This window comes from Bidens hawaiensis, unplaced genomic scaffold (genome assembly GCF_021521415.1).
Source record: "Bidens hawaiensis isolate Kalapana, Puna unplaced genomic scaffold, B.hawaiensis_p1.1 tig00014645_1, whole genome shotgun sequence".
In the NCBI taxonomy this organism is placed as follows: Eukaryota; Viridiplantae; Streptophyta; class Magnoliopsida; order Asterales; family Asteraceae; genus Bidens; species Bidens hawaiensis.
The window spans coordinates 472,330-496,613 of record NW_027492279.1 but is presented as its reverse complement, the minus strand read 5'-3'; the positions used below and the strand labels follow the sequence as shown (position 1 = coordinate 496,613).

Sequence of the window (24,284 nt, the reverse complement as noted above, 5' to 3'; positions counted from 1 at the left end):
AACGGCGCAATTTTGATGACCGTCGTTTGAGTCAATCAAAAACCTAGTTAAACTATATAGGTAGGATAAGTAAGGTATCGTATCCACCAGGAGTATGTGGTCAATGTAATCGTGTAAACAATTTCAATATTATGAAGTAACGGGTTTAGTGCTGATCACACAAGCAATTAAGTTGAATTTAGAGAACTAAGCAACGAACAAGTAAACGAGTATTAAGCAGTTAACAAAGCAAACCACACCCGGGAATTCAAGTAGGTAACCAAACAGTATCTCATGCAACCTAACAGATTGATTATTAACGATTAACTAAAAATTGATCAATCAGACAAAACCTTAGACATCAACAATTACTTTACATACGGCACTGGTTATCAAACAGTCCTTGCCAGTGTGACTCAGTTAAGGGTAATTGTATGTTTTATCGTATTCAATCTAACCAAACAGTTATATGACTAATTATCTAGCAACTGGTAACAGATCGTTCAGACCAACGTAAACCTAAACCGACCGAACACACAGAAATACCAAACATCAATAATCATATATCATTCATAAATAATAATACAATAATATTCATAGTCACATGAGAAAAACTGTAAAGATTACAAACTATACATCCCGGGTGCGATTCTAGGGGATTAGCCGAGCCTAGACATCATTGAATCTTTGATATGGATGATAGAAATCATATGTAGGATCTTCACACGAGCTAGGATGATAGAAATCGCCTTCTTGGACTGCTGGAATCGCCTTTGGTTCGTAAAAATGGAGTTAGGGTTGTTTAGAATGAAAAATATGCTTAAAACCTAATTTTCCCTTCTTTTGTGTCCATCGCGTATCGCGATGGCCTTATGACCATCCCATCGCGTACCGAGACATAAGAAAACCTCATTTTCAGATTCCTCTCGTCGAGAAACCCAAACTTCATATATTATGGCTACCGTAACTCATTTTCTAGCTCAGGATATGCTCGTTTTACTTCAAGGTCACATTTTGTCAACCCATCTTGTTCAGTTTTAGCATCGGCTTATGATCACTCATCTATACTCTTCCCGAATCCTTGAAACACTTCCCAAGACATCAAATAATGCTTCGGTCTTCCCGAGATATCATTCCATGCTCGTACAGGTCTCCAACTTAGAATCTTTAACGATCAATTACCTGAAATACAAAAGCACGTATGAAGTACCAAAGTTCTAACAATATATTCAATAAAACTACATAATTAATACGCTAATATATATACAAAATACCTGAACATCACCTACCAGGTTTAATTTATTTTAAATAATTAATTGATATTTCATTCGCAATCAAATTTCAACCATATAGAGTAAATATTCAGATTCGTAATCAATAATTGTAAATAATAGTAAATTTGGGATAGATGAATAATATTTATTAACGAAAACTTTAATTATGGAATTTCTATATTTAAATATGTTATTATATATTATATATCATTTGATTAAGGTTTTGATTATGCATCCTTATGGGTTACTATAAATACGGATTTTGACCCATTTACTAATTCATAATTAGTCAATCAATGATTTTAATATACGAGGGTCATTCTAATTTAGGTGTATGTTAATTTATAATTTATAATTATAATTTATAATATTACCACTTACCATATGTTATATCAATTAATGAGTTGTTAAATTGATGTTTAATGATGTTTAATTATATTATAGATACCGATTTTGAACCCATTGGGTAATTCAAAATTAGTCAATCAAGGATTCAAATTTAGTCAATCGGATTTTGACAGATTTACTAATTATTTTGGGAGATATTTTTATATGTTATTATATATATATATATATATATATATATATATATATATCATTTGATTAAGGTTTTGATTAAGCATCCTTAAGGGTTACTATAAATACGGATTTTGACCCATTTACTAATTCATAATTAGTCAATCAAGGATTTTAATATATGAGGGTCATTCTAATTTTAAGTATATGTTAATTTATAATTTATAATTATAACTTATAATATTACCACTTACCATATGTTATATTAATTAGTGAGTTGTTAAAATGATGTTTAATGTTGTTTAATTATATTATATATACCGATTTTGAACCCATTGGGTAAATTAAAATTAGTCAATCAAGGATTCAAAATTAGTCAATCGGATTTTAACCGATTCACTAATTATTTTGGGGAGATTTGATAATCAATTTAAGATATACGGTAATTATTTAAGGGATTAAATTGATGATTAATTATATTGATGTAAATAAATAAATTAGTAACTTATTTTCTTAATAAGTTTATTCCTTATGTTTAAATATAGTCTAAATTTAAAGATTCAAAGATTTAAACATATGAATTGAATTATTTTGTATCTATTTGTATTTATAATATACTTTAACAACATTACATTTTAGTAATTCAAATATTCAAAATCCGTTAATGCTCATCCCATATTTTTAGTCCATGACTTGAGAGCTAATTCAAATTCCCTAAATTTATGTTTTTAATTAATTCCGTATATACATTCCTTTTTTATTCAAATCTTCCAAAATTTAATCCTTTACACTATCACATCCCATGACTTATATAAATACCTCACTTTCACATCTCATGACTTACACTGTCACACCAAATATAGATTAAACGACTTATTTTTTTTTTGTCACTAAGGTTTATATTTTATGTTGTTTATATCACCCATTTTGTTTTGTAGTTTTTTTGTTAAAAGTATTATTGTTCATCAACAAATGTTTTATTTATTTTTATATTTTCACCACCAGAAAGATGGAGCCAACAAACATCACCATGTTGAACCAGTTAGATGTTCTTAACAGTGACTGTATTCTCAAGCTTCGTATTCTGAAACTTTGGCGTCCTAAGGATAATTCAAAGTATCACACCCCGACCAAAGGCGGTGGAACATGCCGGGGTGCAACGTGATTGGACAAATACACAAGACACTATTTAAAGTGACAATAATTATTCAACTCATTTTATTTCACAAATCAGTAATCAACACATCTCGTTCACACGATCAAATTTAATACAAGTAACAATTATATTATTCGTTTTACTAATACCCTAATAGTCTTGGTAACGTTTTCATCAAGTCCTCGAGTCAACAAAGGTCAAACCTGTAATATTTCATAAAATAAAGTTTGTCAACACAAAGGTTGGTGAGCAATTCATAAGTTTGAGCATATAAGTATATAGTAATTAAGAGCCACAAAAACTTGTATACAAAACAATAAATAAAAGCTATAAATTTGGATAAAATGGTTATCACTAACAAGTTAGCAACCCCCAACTATAAGGGGTTGCCAAATAGTTTAGGATTTTATAGACAGTTGCTAAACACATTAGCACCACCTAGCTACAAGGGGTTGCCAAGTAGTCTAGGATTTAATAGTTATCGTTAATTGCATTACGTTAACGACACCTTGCCATGAGGGGTTGCCAAATGGTCTAGGATTTATAGTTCCACCATCCAAAAGCGATAAACACATAGGCAAATAAGCATGTAAGCATAGAACACCAAATCAAGCAATTATTTAGGTAAAGTATACAATCACGTTTGTGGGTTTAAGATTCAAGTAAATAAAGCATTTAGTTTAATAGGTATGAAATGTCACCCCAAAACGAAAGATGGAAAAAGGGGTATGAAAATACTCACCTCGATGATGAATTGAGAACTAATTAATGATGGACATATAGAAAGCTTGTGAACAAAACGAACGAATCCGACTTGAAACGATAAACACCTTAGCTAAGAATAAATAATGTAATATATAAAAGAACTTGAAACCATAATGAAACTATATTGGAAGCATTGAATTAGAAGGTTCGGTTGTTTATCGGGTTACCGGTTAGTTTGTTAATGATTAGGGACTCGTACTTAATTGACAATTAAAACAAAATAATATTATCTTATTGTGCTTTTAATAGCTAAACCAATATTAAAAGAGACAAGAAGGGTTTTAAATCAAAAGTTCGGTTTTATAAGAATGAATTGATATTAAAGCTTATAATAATATTATTAATAATAATGATAGAAAATGATAATAATAATTCTAAAGAGATATGTTATATATATATATGTGTGTGTGTGTGTTTATATATATATATATAGATATGTAAGATAATGATGATAACAACAACTATTTCTAATAATACAAATATAGTATAATAATTATAACCATATTAATACTATTGCTAGTAATTAAAGATAATATATGATTTTGATAGATAATAATAATATGATCTTTTATAATATTAATAACAACTTTAATATTTATAATAATAGTAACAATAACAATAATACTAATACTAATAATAATAGTAATAATAATAAAATAGTATTAATAGCTTTAAAAATAAGTCTTATATATATATATAAATAATGATAATAATAATTGTGATAGTAATATATAATAGTAATAATATGAATTTAAATCTAAAATAATAATATAACATTCATATATATTTATTTAATTTTTTATATATTAATCCAAGACCGATTTTAAAGATGTTAGTAAACCGGGTGTTCGTCTTTTCCCAAATCAAAACAACATCATATCCACTCCACCCAATTCAACTATATAACTAAAAATATAAACGGTTATTAACAAACCAATTATTAACAATTTAAATCTGGAAATCAAAATATGAAAACTAATAATACCAAAACCCCAAATAAATTGACCTATTAACTGTTCCCAAGTCGTGGATCTATACCGGGAAGTAAACGAACCGAACCCGCTAGAGACGAAGCAACAGCGGTCGTCGGGAAACAAAGGCCGAGAGAGACGAGAGTGAGAGAGAGATGAGAGAGCCGAGAGAGATGAGAGAGCCGAGAGAGATGAGAGACGAGCAGGTGAGGTCACGGCAGGGAGAGTGAGGCGGAGCTGCGGTGCCGGGTAGGCGGCGGCCGGTTTTCCGGTCGCCGGAAAGCGAAACCGAAGGAGAAAGGGGGAGCGGGTGGCTAGGGTTTCGGACCAGAGGGAGGTTGGTAGTGGTGGTGGTGTGTCGGAGGTGGGGAAGGAGGGGGTTCGGTGGCCGGAATTCGCGTCGCCGGACTCTCGCCGGAGATTCTCGGCCGCCGGAAGAGAGAAAGAGGGTGGCGATTGGGTGAGATAAGTTAGGGTTAGGGTATTTAACTATTTATATGTAGTGTATAAATGTTACCTTTTGGCCCCTCAAGTTCTAATAATGGTTTAAAAACGAGTTTAAATGTTTCCAAGCTTCTAATAACTTTACAAAACTCAGTTTGAACCCCTTAAGTTTTTTTCTTAACAACACTATATTATGACCAACATCGATTTATTTAAGGTCGAGGTCTAAAATGATATTATATAATGATTAAATAAGGTTTTTGGATGTTAAGTCGGGCTTACATAATAAAAGTTTACAAAACGAGTACCACTCAAGACTTAAATTTGACGAATGTCACAGTATCCCCAACTTTTTAGAAATTTCGTCCCGAAATTAAAATAAACTTAAAGAAAAGTAATTATTAACGAATGTTGTCTTTAGTAAGATAATTGCATGAACAAAATTTATGCAAACGAATAACGTCAAATCCTTGCATGACTCGAAAAACGCTACAAATGAGAAACATAATAAGGCACTTATATATAGTACCAGCGGCGTATCCACCATGCCTTTATCACGATTTGCATTTCCATCTTACTTCTCCCATCATCCTCGGGTCTGGGTTATCGCACACAAGTGTACTTACTATGGCTTCCATACGGGGATTTCGATAATTAAGTGTGCACCCATAATTATTTAAATCGTCGTATGGTCCACATGGTTCGTTCCATTGTGTGGTTTAAGAGACATATTTATTTTGAAATCTTTAAATAATAGATGTGTAAATAAATTTGTTGAATTTACCAATATTGACAAAACATACTAGCGGTTGAGAATTTCGGGATTGACTTTTTAGTAACTAGGAAAATGGGATACATAAATGAAACAGTTAAAATCTTAGAGTATAATCAAGGTGAAAAGAACTATTTTGGTTTAATTAAGCAAAGACGATCAAATAATTAAAATCCATGGTAAAAAAATACGAAACGAGATTTAAAGTCAAATGTCCTCAAGAGAGTTACCAAAGTCTATAAATCAAGGTACTAAATAAGATTTATAAGATGAAACTTGATAAATAGAAATGAAAGGTCCAATAAATGATCATGTAAAGTTGGGATAAACGATTATACAAATTGAAATAACGTCGTACAATGAGTTACATACACGAACAACCTTGAGGTTATAAGTATTTGAGGATATGATTTCATGAAATCACGAGGATGAGGTGAGTTTCTTTGGGGTGACCCATACATGCATCAATATAAATAAAATAGTATTGATTAACAACCAAAACAATCAATGAAATGTGATAAAACGTGAATACGGCCACTATTGTGAAACCATTCAAATAATCGTCATTATAATAACGGTTTCTAATAGCGCCAAAACTTGTAGACAGCCACACATAGGCCGTTAATAGATTAGATAAAATGATACAGGATAATGTATAGAATCGTGTTTTACATAATGCTCAAATATAAATGACATAGTCATGAAAATATCGTTTAAAAGATAAACGAGATTTTGGCGAAGTTAAGGTTTTGAAAGTATTACACAAATTGCTATTGAATAGTTTGCATTCGGTCACGAAAATCAAAACACCACAATGAAATCTCATGTGCAAAATATTGTCATCGAAACAATCTCATCAAATGGAGAAAAATCGCAATAATTGTGTGACTCGAATTTAATGACTAAATACGTAAATCGCGTTTTATATGCTTATTGAAAATATAAGAATAACATCGAAAATGAAATCACAAGTAAAGTCGTTTTATTGTTCCCAAGAAAATGAATATAATAATATCAATATATCGCGGTATCGCGTTTTTAGGGAAAATATTTAAATCATTATTGAATGTAAATCTTGTAACCCAAATTGTTAAAGGAGTTTGTATACATAAATTTTTTGTGATGAAAGATAAATTATATAAAGTGATGAAGCTTGCGATAATAAGAGGTAATAGTTTGCGTAAATCGTTATTGAGCAAAAATTTGTGTAACAATATAAAATATTTATAAATGCGTCCCAAGATTTGCAAGGCCATGGTCATTGAGTTTATGCAATATGAGAAAAAAATTGTAATTTATTACTAAATAAATTTCCGCATTCAACATTCAAAATGAAACCTCGATTTATAAAGTTATTAAGAGATTTATCACCTTAGGTGACAATATTTATAATCATGAAGTCATGCATATAATCGTTTAATAACCCTTAAACGCAATTCCTCATAATAAAATTTTGTTGTCATGACAATACCATATATATATGTATTTAGAGTTTATAATTAAAAAAAACGATTATTCAAACACATGAGGTTGTTATATGTACACTAGTTGTATGTATGTATACATATATATATATATATATATATATATAAATAAATTTCAGAGAAAAGCGAAACTTGCATGCGTAGGGAGGGGACTTAGGCTTCATACGGTGAATGGTTGAAAATTTAGTAGTAAGTGAGAGTGTTTAGGTCGGTTTGAGTAGTCGAGTTTTCGTGAGTTGAATCGATGGGGTTTGTTGAGTTTAGGTCTTTTGAGTGGGTTAGGCTTGGATGCTTGTGTGAGTAGTGGTTGGGCTTATTTGAGCTCGGGTTAAGTTGATGGTTTGGATAATTTTAATCTTGGCTAGTTTGGGTTAAGATTTGGTTTATACTTGTATTTTGTAAGGAGTGTTTGGGTTGCTATTTTGATATCAAACTCTATGATTGGATGGAAACGGTGCTCTATGGTTGGATGAAAACGGGTGTGGCGATATGGTTTGGTGAATTGACATAGTATGGGTCGAAGAATTTGAGTCATAGTTGGGTAAGCTTTGGTTTGTATATGTTCAAGGCATTCATGAGTGTGTTTGTCGGTGTCTTTGAAGTATTAGGATAGTGAGTTTGATAGGTTTTCGTGGCGTGGGAGTGTCGGTATTTAAGGCTTTTTGTTGGGTTAATGTTGTACATCTTGGATTTTGCATGGGGTTTGAGTAGGTGAGGGTATAATTTTGGATGTTTAGGTTTCGTTCATATTGAGGAAAAATTTGAGTGCACGGGAAAACTTTTGAAGTGTAAGGATGGTTTGATTTAAGGCGGTAGTTTGTGATGGGATGCGGGTGTTTGGGAACTTGTGGTTACGTTTAGAGAGATTTTGACTAATAGTAGCTATTAAATTGAAAATATCATGATTTATAAATAATGTTTGAAATGTCCACTGAAATTTTGATGATTGAAATTGCAAGTTAATATATATAAATATATACATCATATTATATAAATAAAATAAAAAAAATTAAGATCCCAGCGTGTGAATCATACAATTTTTTTTTATAAAGATTAAAATAAATTTATTTATTTATTGCTTATGAGGAAATTTAAAATACGTAAATTGAATGTCAAAATTTGTTATGAGGTTTCAATATTAAATTATGAATGTCGTTTTTGGGAAAACAAAGTTGCGTAATGAATTTTTTTTTTTTACCAAGTTCATTATTTAATATCGTGTAACGAAAATATTACGGTAAATTAGAATGTCCGGCATTGTAAATCGAGAAATCACGAGTAAACGATTTTGATCTTTAAAGTAAATTTCTATGAAGTTTTGCATGAGAGTTTCAAGAAGATTACAGACTATAAGTTTGTGACTTTCTTGAAAGATCATGGCAAAACTATCATAAGAATTTTATAACATGTAAAATCATATGATGTAATTTTTTTTTTTTTTGCGAAACTTTATAACGAACCAAATATTGTATGATGAAAGTTGTTATGAAAATAAATATGGGTACTGAAGATTTTACCACGTGTATTATATAATATAGTATAATTAAAATGTCGTGAGAAGTTTAAATAATTAAAATTTTGAAGTGATCGTCCAAAATAAACAGAATAGTTATAAAGAAAATAAATTTTTTATATTTTTTTTGTACGATGACTTTAAAGACAATTGGAAGTTTATACCATAGGAAATTTACATGGAAAGTTAAGGTGAAATTTATTATAAAACCTTCTTGATATGATGAAATTTATATAATAAGATTTTCGTTTGTAAATCGTTTTAATGAAAATAAATGGCATATTAAAATTTATTATCAATAGATCAAACTCTATATATACATATATTTAACCTATATCGAAGAGATCATAATGAACGAAATTTGTAATAAAAATCATCGTGAAATCAAAATGAGAAAATTGGTGTAAAACTTTACCATATAAAATCGAGATATATGTAAAAAAAATATATAACATTTATAAATGAAGACTTGTGATAAGAATTTATAACAAAATAAAGGAAAAATGGTTTAAATTCTTGAAACGTAATAATAATGTTTTGAGATTTTAAGGCGGAAAAATCGTGCATGAACCACCATGACTTGATATTCCAACACTAAAAACCTTTATTACAAAAATACCATGTTAGGGTCTAAACATGTGTACGTACCACCGCGTCTATTTCATGTCTTCGACTCAAATAACGATTGTAGCAAAAACAATAAATCAGAATACAACGTCATGTCAAAACACTAGTCCACGAAATCACCGTAGTTGTAACACCCCAACCTGGAACAGGCTGACGTGTTACTATTACAGATATCAAATCAACGCCACAATCCAAAATACAACAAAAATTAATGCAACCTACGTCATATTATTAAACAAAATGAATTAACTTTTAAAAGCTTGAACTTCATTATTATCTCTCATCACTAAATTCCCCGAATCCCGGATTACCTGAAAACAAAATAAGAAAAACAAAACAAGAAAACACGGCTGAGCCAAAAATTGCCCAGTAACGGAAAGAACAATAGTATAGGTAAGGACAGACGTAAGAGAATAAATATACGAACTTCAATTCAAACTCGAAACCAACCCTTTTTACCGAAACATATACTTAATAAAATTCGGATGTATGATCCGACACTTGGCCAGAACATGGTCAAACGCATGCGGAAATATATCAGAACTATAACAAAAACACCCAGAGCCAGAAACATATAACTTGTAACATATAATGTGTGACGTGTAACATATAACGTGTAACATTTAACTGAACTATAATTAAATGCGAAACATAATCCGATACACGATCGGGACGTAATCTGAATATACTCAAATTTAATCAAATGCATATACACATATCAAAACGGACCAGAAATATAGCGAAACAAAATATAATTACTAAAATACACAACGATGATGTTAAAATAAATAGGTCGTGTAATACGGAATCACCCAGAGCCTAAACAGAGGGGTACACAGCTAGCTAGTCCATGCACCAAGGAGACGGTGTGGGTGGCGTGCACACATTGTTCCATCTCAAACAGAAGTCAGGAGTCAGGAGTCGGAGCTAAGATCGATCTATACGCCTCTAAGTGGCCAAGGTACTACATGAGTACTTTCAGAGACGCCGTGAACTTTGATTACGCACTGTCACGATAAGTGCCATGTCGTTGACGCCCCAACGACAAGTCAGAAATGCTCGGGTAACAGAGTACTGAACTAAAGTCGTATAACTAAAAGATATTTAAATAGGAACATGCAATAATGAATTCAAAATATATATAACCTATTGCATGCTATAAAATTAATATAACCATATCATACGAATAAACCGCAAAAATCCGCACTACGAAGTGACGGACATCGAATATAAAATGGACTAGAACCAATACTATGAGTGAAGAAAAACAGAATCCGTACCTTAATCAAAAGCGAAAACCAAAGTAAAGTCAATGTTGTCCGCCAATTGTATGAGAACCTATGGTTTAGTTTCTTGTAAGATTAATTTACATAACTTAATTTATCATGTTGGTGATTTGCTAACTTACGGATTTTTCCGACGACAGACGCTTTTAGAATTCACGATTTTTATCAAGTTGTTGAAATCTCATTATTGTAATTCATTGCACTGTTTGTTAACCGACACTAAGTTTTTCATGGGATCAATAGTTTTTACATAATACATTTATCCATGTTATATGGTGATCTCAACTTTACATATTTGGTTTGATTAATTATAAAATAGAAGGCTACCTGGTGGGTTTAGCCAATCAAGTATAATAATAATATTACTCTATATACATCTTCTTCATTTTAATTTTGGAGGCAGCACCAAACGTAAAGCTTTAAAAGTTTCTTCAAGAAACTCAAACCCAATTTCAAGTGTTAACGAACAGAACAAAACGAACCGACGGGAGACTTCTTTTGTTTAAATATTATTCTTTTAAAAACCTCATAAATTTCAAATGCATATTATAATTATAAAACTTTTCATCGCGGAACAATCAACAAACCCGTACCATATTAGAATATGTTAAGAGCATATACAAATCAAAAGCGAATGATCAGAACTTTTACCTCACAAGCCGAACAAAACCGAACGTATAATCGGGCGAGAACGGTGAGAGAACACGGGTGTGTAACGGTGACTGAACAGGCGGAACAAGACGTCGGATAGTGGGAAACAGCGACGGTACGCGACGGCTATAGAGGTTGTGACCAGTGGTACTCAATCGGTTTGCTGTGGCGGCGGCTTTCCTTCAAACAAATAATGGCGGTGGCGTTGTTTTTCTCCGGTGATAACTGGAAGCGGTGGCGGCAGCGAGCAGCGTGACGATGCTGGTGGTGTTCGAACGACAGGTGGTGGTGGCGCCGTGTTCCGGCACTCGTGATTCCGTTGTGGGTGGCGTAACTCGAAAGAGCAGGAAACGAGGATGTTGGTGATTTCTTGCTAACACAGATCCGTATGCAGCAGCGGTGGTTGCCTCAAGCTACAACCGTTAGCGGTTTCTCTGGCTAGTTGCAGGGAGGCGGCGGTGGTGTATGTGGTAAAGAGAAAAGGTTAAGATTTTAGGTTTTTGGATCAATGAAAATCGTTGGAATGTTATCGTATATATATATTAAACGAGTTTGAAACAAAATCAAATCCTGATATAGTCGTATTGTTTGTTGTTGAGTCGATCACATCGTCAGAAAAGTCAGGAAGAAGAAGATTGCATGGTTTTTCATTTTTTCTTTCATTAATTGGCAAGAATAGCCCTTCATTTATCATTACTTTTACTTTTATTATTATTAATATTATTATTATATATTTAAATCATGGTTTATTAACGTTTTATCGGTTTATCAATATTCTTACAATCGACATTTATTATTTTATTGTTTCGAATTTTCGGTATATTACAGTAGTTCTATTGTCTTAACACCGAAATTAGGATGGCGGGTGGAACGCTCGCATTCGACTACTTAAAGTGGTCATCTCATATGAGACGATCTTTAAGGAGATTTGAAACAACGGGATCCAAGTTAAGCTCGTGATCCATAAAACACAATGAAAACTAGTGTGTTTGGCGTTTTAAGGTAAGGATACCTTACATTATTATGTAAATATAAAATTTAAACAAAAATAAAGTAAGAATACCTTAGATTATTATGAAAATACAAGTATGTGTATATATAAAAATTTATCAAAGGAAGGTAAGGATACCTTAATATGTTTTCGAGTATTTGTGTATATATACAATTTGATGAAATAAATAAGTATATAAATAAACAAGTGTATTGAACAATCAAGTAGGGTAAACACGTATAGGCAAACATGTATAAGGACCTAAAGTAAAGACTATATTAGGCCGTTACGTCTAACCACCTATCTTATAGTCTTGTGGCTCTGAAAGTACTCACCTCGATGATGAATTGAGAACTAATTAATGATGGACATATAGAAAGCTTGTGAACAAAACGAACGAATCCGACTTGAAACGATAAACACCTTAGCTAAGAATAAATAATGTAATATATTAATAAACTTGAAACCATAATGAAACTATATTAGAAGCATTGAATGAGAAGGTTCGGTTGTTAATCGGGTTACCGGTTAGTTTGTTAATGATTAGGGACTCGTACTTAATTGACAATTAAAACAAAATAATATTATCTTATTGTGCTTTTAATAGCTAAACCAATATTAAAAGAGACAAGACGGGTTTTAAATCAAGAGTTCGATTTTATAAGAATGAATTGATATTAAAGCTTATAATAATATTATTAATAATAATGACAGAAAATGATAATAATAATTCTAAAGAGATATGTTATATATATATATATATGTGTGTGTGTGTTTATATATATATATATATATATATATATATATATATATATATATATATATATAGATATGTAAGATAATGATGATAACAACAACTATTTCTAATAATACTAATATAGTATAATAATTATAACCATATTAATACTATTGCTAGTAATTAAAGATAATATATGATTTTGATAGATAATAATAATATGATCTTTTATAATATTAATAACAACTTTAATATTTATAATAATAGTAACAATAACAATCATACTAATACTAATAATAATAGTAATAATAATAAAACAGTATTAATAGCTTTAAAAATAAGTCTTATAGATATATATATATATATATATATAATGATAATAATAATTGTGATAGTAATATATAATAGTAATAATATGAATTTAAATCTAAAATAATAATATGACATTCATATATATTTATTTAATATTTTATACATTAATCCAAGACCGATTTTAAAGATGTTAGTAAACCGGGTGTTCGTCTTTTCCCAAATCAAAACAACATCATATCCACTCCACCCGATTCAAGTATATAACTAAAAATATAACCGGTTATTAACAAACCAATTATTAACAATTTAAATCTAGAAATCAAAATATGAAAACTAATAATACCAAAACCCCAAATCAATTTACCTATTAACTGTTCCCGAGTCGTGGATCTATACCGGAAGTAAACGAACCGAACTCGCTGGAGACGAAGCAACAGCAGTCGTCGGGAAACGAAGGTCGAGAGAGATGAGAGAGCTGAGAGAGATGAGAGACGAGCAGGTGAGGTCACGGCAGGGAGAATGAGCGGAGCTACGGTGCCGGGTAGGTGGCGGCCGGTTTTCCGGTCGCCAGAAAGCGAAACCGAAGGAGAAAGGGGGAGCGGGTGGCTGGGGTTTCGGACCAGAGGGAGGTAAGTAGTGGTGGTGGTGTGTCGGAGGTGGGGAAGAAGGGGGTTCGGTGGCCGGAATTCGCGTCGCCGGACTCTCGCCGGAGATTCACGGCCGCCGGAAAACGCAAGAGAGAAAGAGGGTGGCGGCTGGGTGAGATAAGTTAGGGTTAGGGTATTTAACTATTTATATGTAGTGTATAAATGTTACCTTTTGGCCCCTTAAGTTCTAATAATGGTTTAAAACGAGTTTAAATGTTTCCAAGTTTCTAATAACTTTACAAAACTCAGTTTGAACCCCTTAATTTTTTTTCTTAACAACACTATATTATGACCAACATCGATTTATTTAAGGTCGAGGTCTAAAATGATATTATATAATGATTAAATAAGGCTTTTGGATGTTAAGTCGGACTTGCATAATAAAAGTTTACAAAACGAGTACCACTCAAGACTTAAATTTGACGAATGTCACACGAAGCCCTGAGAAGATTGGTCCATTGAAATAATCGTGCAAGATGAAATGGTAGTGTTACACATTCATTAATTTTACTAAAATTTTCATACAGTTTTCTACTAATGTTAATAATAATATTAAGGGTAATAGAATGCAACCATATGTAAGGAAGCCATGCATCCCGAAGCATGATACATGGCTTGGTGAGAATCGATCTTTGTTTGTGAAGAAGGCTTCTCTTGGATCCAATATGTCGACTTAAAAATATATTGACTGTCCACACAAGCTTTGTTTCACAGCCGAAACCCATATGTCAACTTCCTACGAATTTGAAGGTCACTTGTACGGATTGAAGTTTGTTAGTTTTGATGACATAAAAGCCAAAACTTTCCCCAGAATAGAACTATTGGTTAGTTGTGGCTTGAGTCAATATGTGGACTTTGTGACTGGGCTACTATCGCATTATTATTTATAGTTTTGTTTTTAGGTCTTATAGAATTTTATTATATTTAGTTTTTTTTTTTGAATGGCCAACAATTTATATTGTAGCATTTAAAATTTCAATCAATTATTCAAAGGATTATTATAATTATATGGTTATTTATTTGAATATAGATGTATAACTAATATAACTATGACAAACATTTAATAGTTGATTTGACTAACAATAATGATTTCCTTAATTACATATCAATATCAATATTTGAATAATTGTATTTTAATACGTTTAAAACTTCTTATATAATATTATTGTTACAAGATTTTAACACTTTCAGACAAATTAAATTTAATAAAATTATTAAGTCATTTTAAAATTTCTCAAATTTTGACACATATATATTTTTTATTTTTACTTTGTGATTGATTTCTTTTTATGGTAATGGTGTCAACAAGTGAATTCATAAACATTCAGTTGAGTATCTTTATATTATTTTCTGCGATTGTATTTAAATGTGATAGGCTAAAACAAGAAGAGTTTAAGGATCATAACAATACTTGCATTCTTATTTGATCATTCTCAAAGAAAGTTTAGTGAGTAGTTCAGTAAATGAAATAGTTTCATTAAATTATAATTATTAGGTATTGCTTTTACACATTCCATTTTTGGATACATTTCAAAAACATAACATTTATATAAAATTATTCGTTCATATAAATACAAAATTTACAATATATTAACATATATTTATAAATGACGTTTTTTTATATAATTTTCTCGTATTTAGTTCACGGGTCACTATTCTATAACCTATTAAAACATATATTTTCGTACGTTTTTCTTAATTTTACAAGGTTTTTGGGCATGTAACATATGAATTAAATAGATTTTGCATTTTTTTTTCTTAATGTATTATGTTGGTTCATGATTTAAATTAAAAAGATGATTGAACTTGTAATTTTACTCTTATAAATACCTTATAATTCATATATAATTATATTTTTTTTCTTAGAAATACAACTTTTTACAATTCATTATAGTGTATAATATATGCATATATATGACATATTATATATTTTCCACCTGTGCGGTAAACGATTCTTTGATTTACTAACCCTTGTAGAACATTTCTACTTTTATTTTAAGATAATTTATTTTTTACAACCAAATCTTAGTTTTTGTAAATTTATATTTTAAATCTGTGACAATGTTTTTTCCTAAATATCTTTTTTATACACACAAAATGTAATATAATAATATCGGTATGAATGTTTTATTTTTATAATAAATCACACCAAATTTTGGTTAGCCACTTGAATTAATAGTGCATAAATATATAAAATCTTATTAAAAAAGTCATAAATAAATATTATTATATGAGATAACTGGATTTGCGTATTATATATCATAATTGTCATGATTCAAGGGGGGGGGGGGGTCATTAAAACATCATTTATTATTTTTAATATTTTTTTATGAACAATCTAAACTATGAGTAATTTAATTAAATTATTTTTAACACATAACTATTTTCTTACGCAGCGACACAAAAATAAGTTCAGAAATGTTAGATAAAGAAATAATGAATTAATTGAAGACAATGTGGATTCTCAAAATCCTTTGGTTCAAGGATACTGGATGGTAAGTGATTGTTTTAAAAGCGATCCCGATATGGATTTAAAGTTGTGCATTATTGGAACAATGCAAAAAGATGCAAGGACTTACAACCTGCCAAAAACTTCTAAGTTGCAGCTTTAATCGTTGATGATATTGGTGACACAATAAATAAACGCGATATAATTGTAACAACTCAAAGCATCTACTCTAGCAAAAGTTGGAATATATATGAGAGACCCGTTTTACTTACGGTCAACTATATGTTGTTTTTTCAAGAGTGAAGAGTAGAGATTGTATTAAAATGCATATTTTTGATAAGCAAAGTAAAGTTACAAACAAGACAACAAATATGGTTTATAAGAAAATATTTTAGCAGCTTATAAATTTATAATTTTTAAAGTTTTAAATTATGTTTTCAAACAATGTACTATAAATCTTTTGTTTTAGTAAGTTTTTGTTTTTAAGTACTTTGTTTACATAGGAATATGAATTGCAAATATATCAAATAATTCTCCACATAAACATATGAAACAAACTTTTATCACCTTAAATATGTCTTTTGTTAACGATTTCTATATTTCCACCCGTGTATGTCCACCCGTGACGTACACAGGTTAATAACCTAGTAGGTTAAATATAATAAAAACAAAATAGTGAGTATTATTTAATTAATATATGGAATGAGATTATAAGGTTTTTAAGAAAAAAAAAAGCTAGACATTAAAAAAAATGATTTTCTGTTAACTTATAGAGTTAAACTTGGATGCCAGTGTGGATCCCGATCATGTCAACATAGTTGGCCTGAGTGGGGTGGTGGGGCGCGACGTGTTCACGCAGTGAGATAACTTAACTGTGAAAATCATCGTTCGAAGAAAAAAAACTTATAGAGTTAAAGATGTGAATACTCTAAGGAATGTATTTTATAATTATTAAGGGTGGTGTGGGTTGTCTCGGGTAAATCCAATTAGGTACCCCTTAGGGTTGTGGAATCGGTTACCCAAATTAGGTTATAACACCCGAAGAAAGGTGATGAGAGAGAGAGAAGGTGGGTGGATGTTGGGCCGGAACACCGCCACTGGGGTTGGATGTTTACCGGGTTCCAGTAGCTTACGATAAGCTATCGTACGTGGGTTAGATGTTTGTTGTGTTTTTACGGTTGCATCCCTTCCTTCCTAAGATATTTAAATTTGGAAATAGTAGATTATGTTCAGTCTAAAATGTTGCATAATATAAAATAGAACATTATTCAGTATGACTACCTTTATGTTGATTAAAACCGTAAGAAAACATATAATATACATCTAATTTAGTTAGGCAATCCATTTGAAATTACGAGCCTTAACTTTATATAAAGCATTTTGGATTTTCTTTATTTTTTTTCTTTTTTATCCTTTTTCACGGATTAGACTTCAAAGCATATATGTGAAGCCCCCTCGTGTGGAAATTTTGACTCTTAAACCAGATTTGGTGGCTTTTGGCTTGTGATATGATAATGTCTCGTCACTCCCAACCCTCATCTAATTACAAATAATGATAAAAACAAAACAAAACAAAACTGTTGATTTAACAAATAATTAAACTAAAGTCACACAAAATGGAAGTAAAATAGGCCAACTATCATTAATATTTTAAGATTTTAATTATTAAACAAACTAGGTGATGGCGGTTAGAGGTGACCAAACAAACCGGTTAACTGAACCGACCCGAAAATCAAACCGAAACAGAACCAGTTTAAAGCCGATTTTGTAGAAACCGGTTTGGAACCGGGTTGTAGTTTTCTCCACCAAAACCAGTTTCAAACCGGTTAACCGAACTGAAACCGGCCAAAACTGGACAAAAACCGGTCAAAACCCGAACCGAAACTTGCAAAACCCGAACCGAAACCGATCGTAAACCGGTTTTGACTTTTGTTGACCAAACCGAACCGGTTTTGAGTTTTAAACCGGTTTGTGCACCTCTAATGGCGGTTGCCCGTCATGGGGGTGAAATTGAATTGAGTCTGAATCGGTGCTACTTGTTACGGTGTCGATACGATACTGGCACTCGTATAACTAACAATATTAGAATATACTCGATTTTGAATACAACGCTATTTTCAACAAATTAACACCGGAAGGTCGAGAAAATATCAAACACGGTTACAAGAACCATAAAAATGAATATCAATATCGGCTATGATAATACCGACATTTTTCAATCGCAATCCGTTTGGTCATCACAATAACAGTATAGTACGGACACATGTATAACTTACAATACGGAAAAACTATATTTTGATTACAACTCCGTGTTCAACAACATTTATATAAGAATGCAGAGTAGACAAACTAAACACGATCGCGTAATCAGATTTCTTTTCTTTTTTAAAGGTTAATGACACAAGTTATTAGAGAAAAATCAAAATGAATGCTTAAATAAATGGGTTAAAGAAGTATATTATCAATATTATAAGAGGCGGAAAATGAATCTTAAGATAAAATTGAGTGTAATAACTATAACAATGTTAATAATAATAAATAATAATAATAATAATAACAATGTTAATAATAATAAGATTAACTACAGTAAACTATATAGTACTTGAGACGTTTTGAAATTGTGTGGAAACTAAAATTCATGGTTGCAATGGCCTTTTCGCTTCAAAATTTAAATCTTAATACGAATAAATGAAATGTTTTGCTATTTTGGTGAGTGAGTGTATTTTTGTTATTTTGGTTGCTCGGATTGTGTGTTTACAAAGGTTAAGTGTCTTTTTTTTCCTCTTTCATGTTTTTATATATATCTCAGATGCACCATGTGTGTTCTATAACTTTCCTTCAATTTTGACCTTATTGTTCTGTTTCACAAATGTGATGGTCATAATTCAGATTGGTGTAAAGATTTAGTTTTACCCATGTTAAAACTTCTTGTTAATACGGCAAAGATTTAGTTTATGTGTTTTGTTTGCAAAGCATCAAAACCAACTTCAGACGCCACAATTGGAGACACTCAAAAGTGAAGGAAGAATTAAGAAATACTACTACGCCAACGCTTAAACGTTAGTATCATTTTTTTTCCTCATTGTCGTTATAGTACTCTTATGTACTGTGTTGTGCGTTTAATATGCAACGATCATGTGGACGTCTATGTAGGTTTAGCCATACAATGTTTGAAAACTAGGGGCAAAGGAAACCACATAGCTCCAAAATGTTAATAACCAGTAAGCAATCAATACTTCTTCAAATAGCTTTATGTTTGAAATTTAAGAAAAAAACAACAAGCTATTTAGTTTTTCTTTTCTTTTGAACGTAAAAAAAAAGTAGAAAAAAAGGATGTTGTTGCCTTAGTTATTAAGAGTCAAAAATAAAAAATGAAAAAAGAGTTAAGAGGACCAAACTATTGTCACACACAATTCCAATATACCTAACTCAGATACCATCTTAAATAATTATATAAATAAGGTGTTAAATCAAGAGGAGTATGTGGTCAACATTTAGCGTAATTGGTTATATAAACATTATGAAGTTTATCGATTTATGAAGATGCAATTTAAAAGTGTTGATCACACTAGCAATGGTTTGAAAAATATGCAAGTACTTAGCAAAGTGGTAAACAATAGTAATAAAATAAGGCATACCAAGAGTTCAAGCATGCAACCACTCAGCAATCTCATGTCATTTAATAAATAAACTATCAAAATCTGGTTTAACTAAATAACTCAAATAGTTGGCATCAAAAAATGCAAACACACGACTCTAGTAATCAAAGGTTCCTTACCAGTGTGACTCAATCAAGGGCAAATGCATGCTTTATTAAACTCAAAACTAATATATGATCAATGATTTGATATACAAAAGCACATATGAGGTATTAAATTTCTAACAATAAACTTAATAACACTATACAATTAAAGGAAAAATATACAAGATTTATACCCGACCATTCAGGGTCGGCTCCGGAGAATGTGAAAAAAAAATTAGGCCTTAAGTAAAAGAAATATTTTGTTGGTTTAAATAATTAAATTTTAAAAGGTTTTAAATGTGCTTACTTGATTATGATTTGAGTTGTGTAAAAAACTTTTGTATAAAAGTAAGCTTAAAATGTCTCAAATAAGACTAGAACCCAAAACCTTTTGGTTAGATGTCATACCCCTTTGCCACTAGACCAAGCTAGTAATTATGTAATTGTGTTGAAACATTGATTATTCATAAATTTTTTTCATAAAAATACATATACTTTTAAAAAAATAAAAATATTCGGGCCTAGAGGGGTGTCTGCCTCTGGCCGTCGACTACCCTGCCATCCCCTTAGGCCGGCCATGCGACCATTAAGAACCCGGGTTCGAAACTTGTAGTGAGTTTTCGTCTTGATGATGTGTCCTTAGGTTAATTAGTCTTAGAGTGTCAAAAACAATATAAACGGTTACTATCCTATTTAAGTGAAAGCCAATCAGATTTTTAGAATGGGTACAAACTTTGTTGAAAAGATCACATGGTAAATTTTGTAAATGATTTTCATTCACATAATTTCAAATCAAGCCTAGTTTTTTGTTGAACTTAGAGCATTCTTAACTCATTCTCTAAAGTTTTCAAAGTCATATAATTTAGGGTAAATTTTAAGAAAACCATCAAAATCACCTCTCCAATCTATTCTCTATTAGATGGATGAGTTATATGGCAACAAAAGTAAATCCTTAAATATAGGGACTCATTTTATATCCATATCATATAATATATCACATATCTCCCAATCATCATTTACGATATAATAAGACAAAAGAGAATAAAATAATAAAGAATTAATTTTTGGATATGAATAGAGAATAGAATGTGGAAGAATTTTGAAAAATGATAGATAAATTTATAGAATAATGTTTTTTAGCTAAATTATAGGGAAAATATATGAAATGAGATGTGAATGCTGTTGACCTAACAAAAAAAATTAATAAATTACTTAATAAAATTTTGATTCCCCATGTTAGAAAATGTTACTTTTTTTTATAACTTTAACCGATTCTCAAAACATTTATAAAAATTAAATATTGCATAAAAATCTCAGCACAAAAGTACCTTTTTGCAACTTGTCCTGCACCAAAATTCTATAAATCCAACCAGCAATTCCTCCATAGCCCCTTCCCTCCTCTCTCTCTTGCCTCCCAAATAATAATTGCTCTGTTTTTATTGGATTATTATTAACATTAATGTTCAATCTCTTGTTCTTGATGTTTGAAATACATGTCTCCAACTCTGAGTGAATCCTTTCAGTTTGAGTTTATGATCAATTCCTCGTATTGGCGTCGAACCCGTTTGCTTCAATCGTTTTCAGTCGTCTTCCTCTATTGGTTCTATTACATCACATGATTCATCCTCTGTTTTCTGCTATTATTATTATTATTACAAATTTCTCTTAATTACCATACAAATCATGCTTAATTTCTTGTTTTTCTTCAATTTTAGTCTCTAAATCCACAATTTCGTCCTATTACATTTCATAATTTCTGCTCTGTTTTTACTCTGTTTCTGCAATAATTACAAATAAGTCTTAATTAGCTATCTGTCTAAATAATAATCAAATTGAAGCTTAATTTGCAACTGGGTTCTGCTTATTTTCATCAATTTCACTCTCAAAAGCTTCAATCTCATACTGTTTTTCTGTTATTAATAATGGCGGCAACAACATCATCAGGAGGTTCATACCCGCTTCAAAACTCGGGTTCGAATGAAGATCTTCAGCGATTAATGGATCAAAGGAAGAGGAAACGAATGGTGTCGAATCGGGAATCCGCAAAGCGGTCTAGAATGAGGAAGCAAAAGCACTTGGACGATCTGATGACCCAGCTGAGTCAACTCACTGAGGAGAACAACCAGGTTATGGCTAATATTAGCATAACCATGCAGCATTATACTAATGTGGAGGCTGAGAATTCGGTGTTGAGGGCTCGGCTCACCGAGTTGACTCCGCGGTTGGACTCGCTTAACAGGATCGAGGCGTTAATGAGTCAACCCGTCGAGTTTGGTGGGTTTATGGAGGAGCCGTATCAAGGTGGTGGCACTGAGTTGGTTGACGAGTTTATGAATAACTCACTGAGCTGTCTTTATGTTAATAAGCCTATTTTGGCTTCTTCAGATATATTTCCGTACTGAAGACTAGTGTTGTTACAATCTAGTCATTGAATAATGATTATATCAATATGAGGATAAAATCGTCATTTTGCATGTCATGAAATGATTTGGTAGAATAAGTAAAATGTTGTCTTTTTAGTTACAATCTATCAATGAACAAAGCAAATGTTATATCTTTTGGGTTTCAACGGTGATTCGGAATGAAAACGGTCAAGAATTTTAAACCCGTTTTATTAATAATTCGTTTCAATAGTTATTAATAAATAATATATATATATATAAACGAGTTATAAAAACGCAGCGGAATATAAACGATTAAACGAACCAAACCGAAACCCAAAACCCGGATCCGATTACAACAATACGAGCACGATAAACAATAATAAATCAACCATACATAAGTTGTCGATATACCTCGGTTATCGAAACCGGGAAGACACCGAAGGTTAACGAAACAAGCTAGACGGTGACACAACAACAACCAACAGCAACTCCGGCAACCTTGACGGCGGCGGCGGCGGCTGACAGCGGCGGAGACGGCAGCTGGACAGCGACGGCGACGGCAGTTGAGGGAAGCAAGGTAGACAGCAACTACAGCACCCAACAGTAACCTCTATTCGCCGGAATATAGGTCGTCCGAAAAACGGGTCCACCGGAATCACCAAAGGAACGCCGGAAAAGCTTACGGTGAGCCTCTTGATAGCGTTGGAAGCTTGTATAGGGTGTTGATGGTGTTTCCGGTGACTAATGGAAGGTGGGTGGTGGTTGGTGGCTGGCCACGGTTTTCCGGTGGCCGGAAAACGGCGCCGGAATCTTTATATGGAGGCTTGGGTTTGTTATTGATTAAAGATGTTAAGGTTATATTATGCATATATATATATATTATACTATATATGGAAAATATATTAGGGTTTATCATCGTTAATCCATTGGGCTTAAAGCCCAATTATAAACTCAAAGCCTAAACCATTATCCATTGCATTTAATTGAATGTCTCGGGCCCAAATAACGTTTAAATGGGTTTATGTTTTCGTTACCCTCGGTGTAACCCATACCGGGTCACATTCGGGTCGGTCCACGTTGACTTGACCCGAACCGACCATTAAATCCAACAGTATCCTTTGGCTTAGTTGATATAAACGTTAGTAATTTAATCGTGAGTTTGTGACATATGACATGACATAAACAAACAAATAACATAGACCGCTCGACAGGAACATAAAAGAATATATACATACATGATATTGATACATATATCATATTCTTTTCCTAACGCGACCTTGATAAAGTTGTTTTTTAAGTTTTGAGTGTAGATGTGCAATGGTCTACATTCAAAGACATAATAAGACAAATAATAAAGTTGGTTAAAGGAAATGCTTACTTCAAATGTAAAAGATAAATTTCGAATCTTTATAAAAGGATATTAAGTTAAAAAAATGTTGTGACTAATAGATATAAAATGTATTAAGAGTGCTGAAAACATATTAGCTGTAAGCCATAAAGATTACATGTTAGGAAAGTAACCAATATTTGGTGGATCTTTGGCTGCTTAATAGGTTTGGGTATTAAGTGAAATTTTAATCCTGCG

General features: G+C 31.6%; 1 pseudogene; it reads left to right on the top strand.

Annotated features, from left to right (window-relative positions):
- The first annotated feature begins 22,074 nt into the window (after window positions 1-22,074).
- On the top strand, window positions 22,075-22,717 carry LOC143547138 (bZIP transcription factor 44 pseudogene; annotated as a pseudogene).
- Window positions 22,718-24,284: the final 1,567 nt, after the last annotated feature.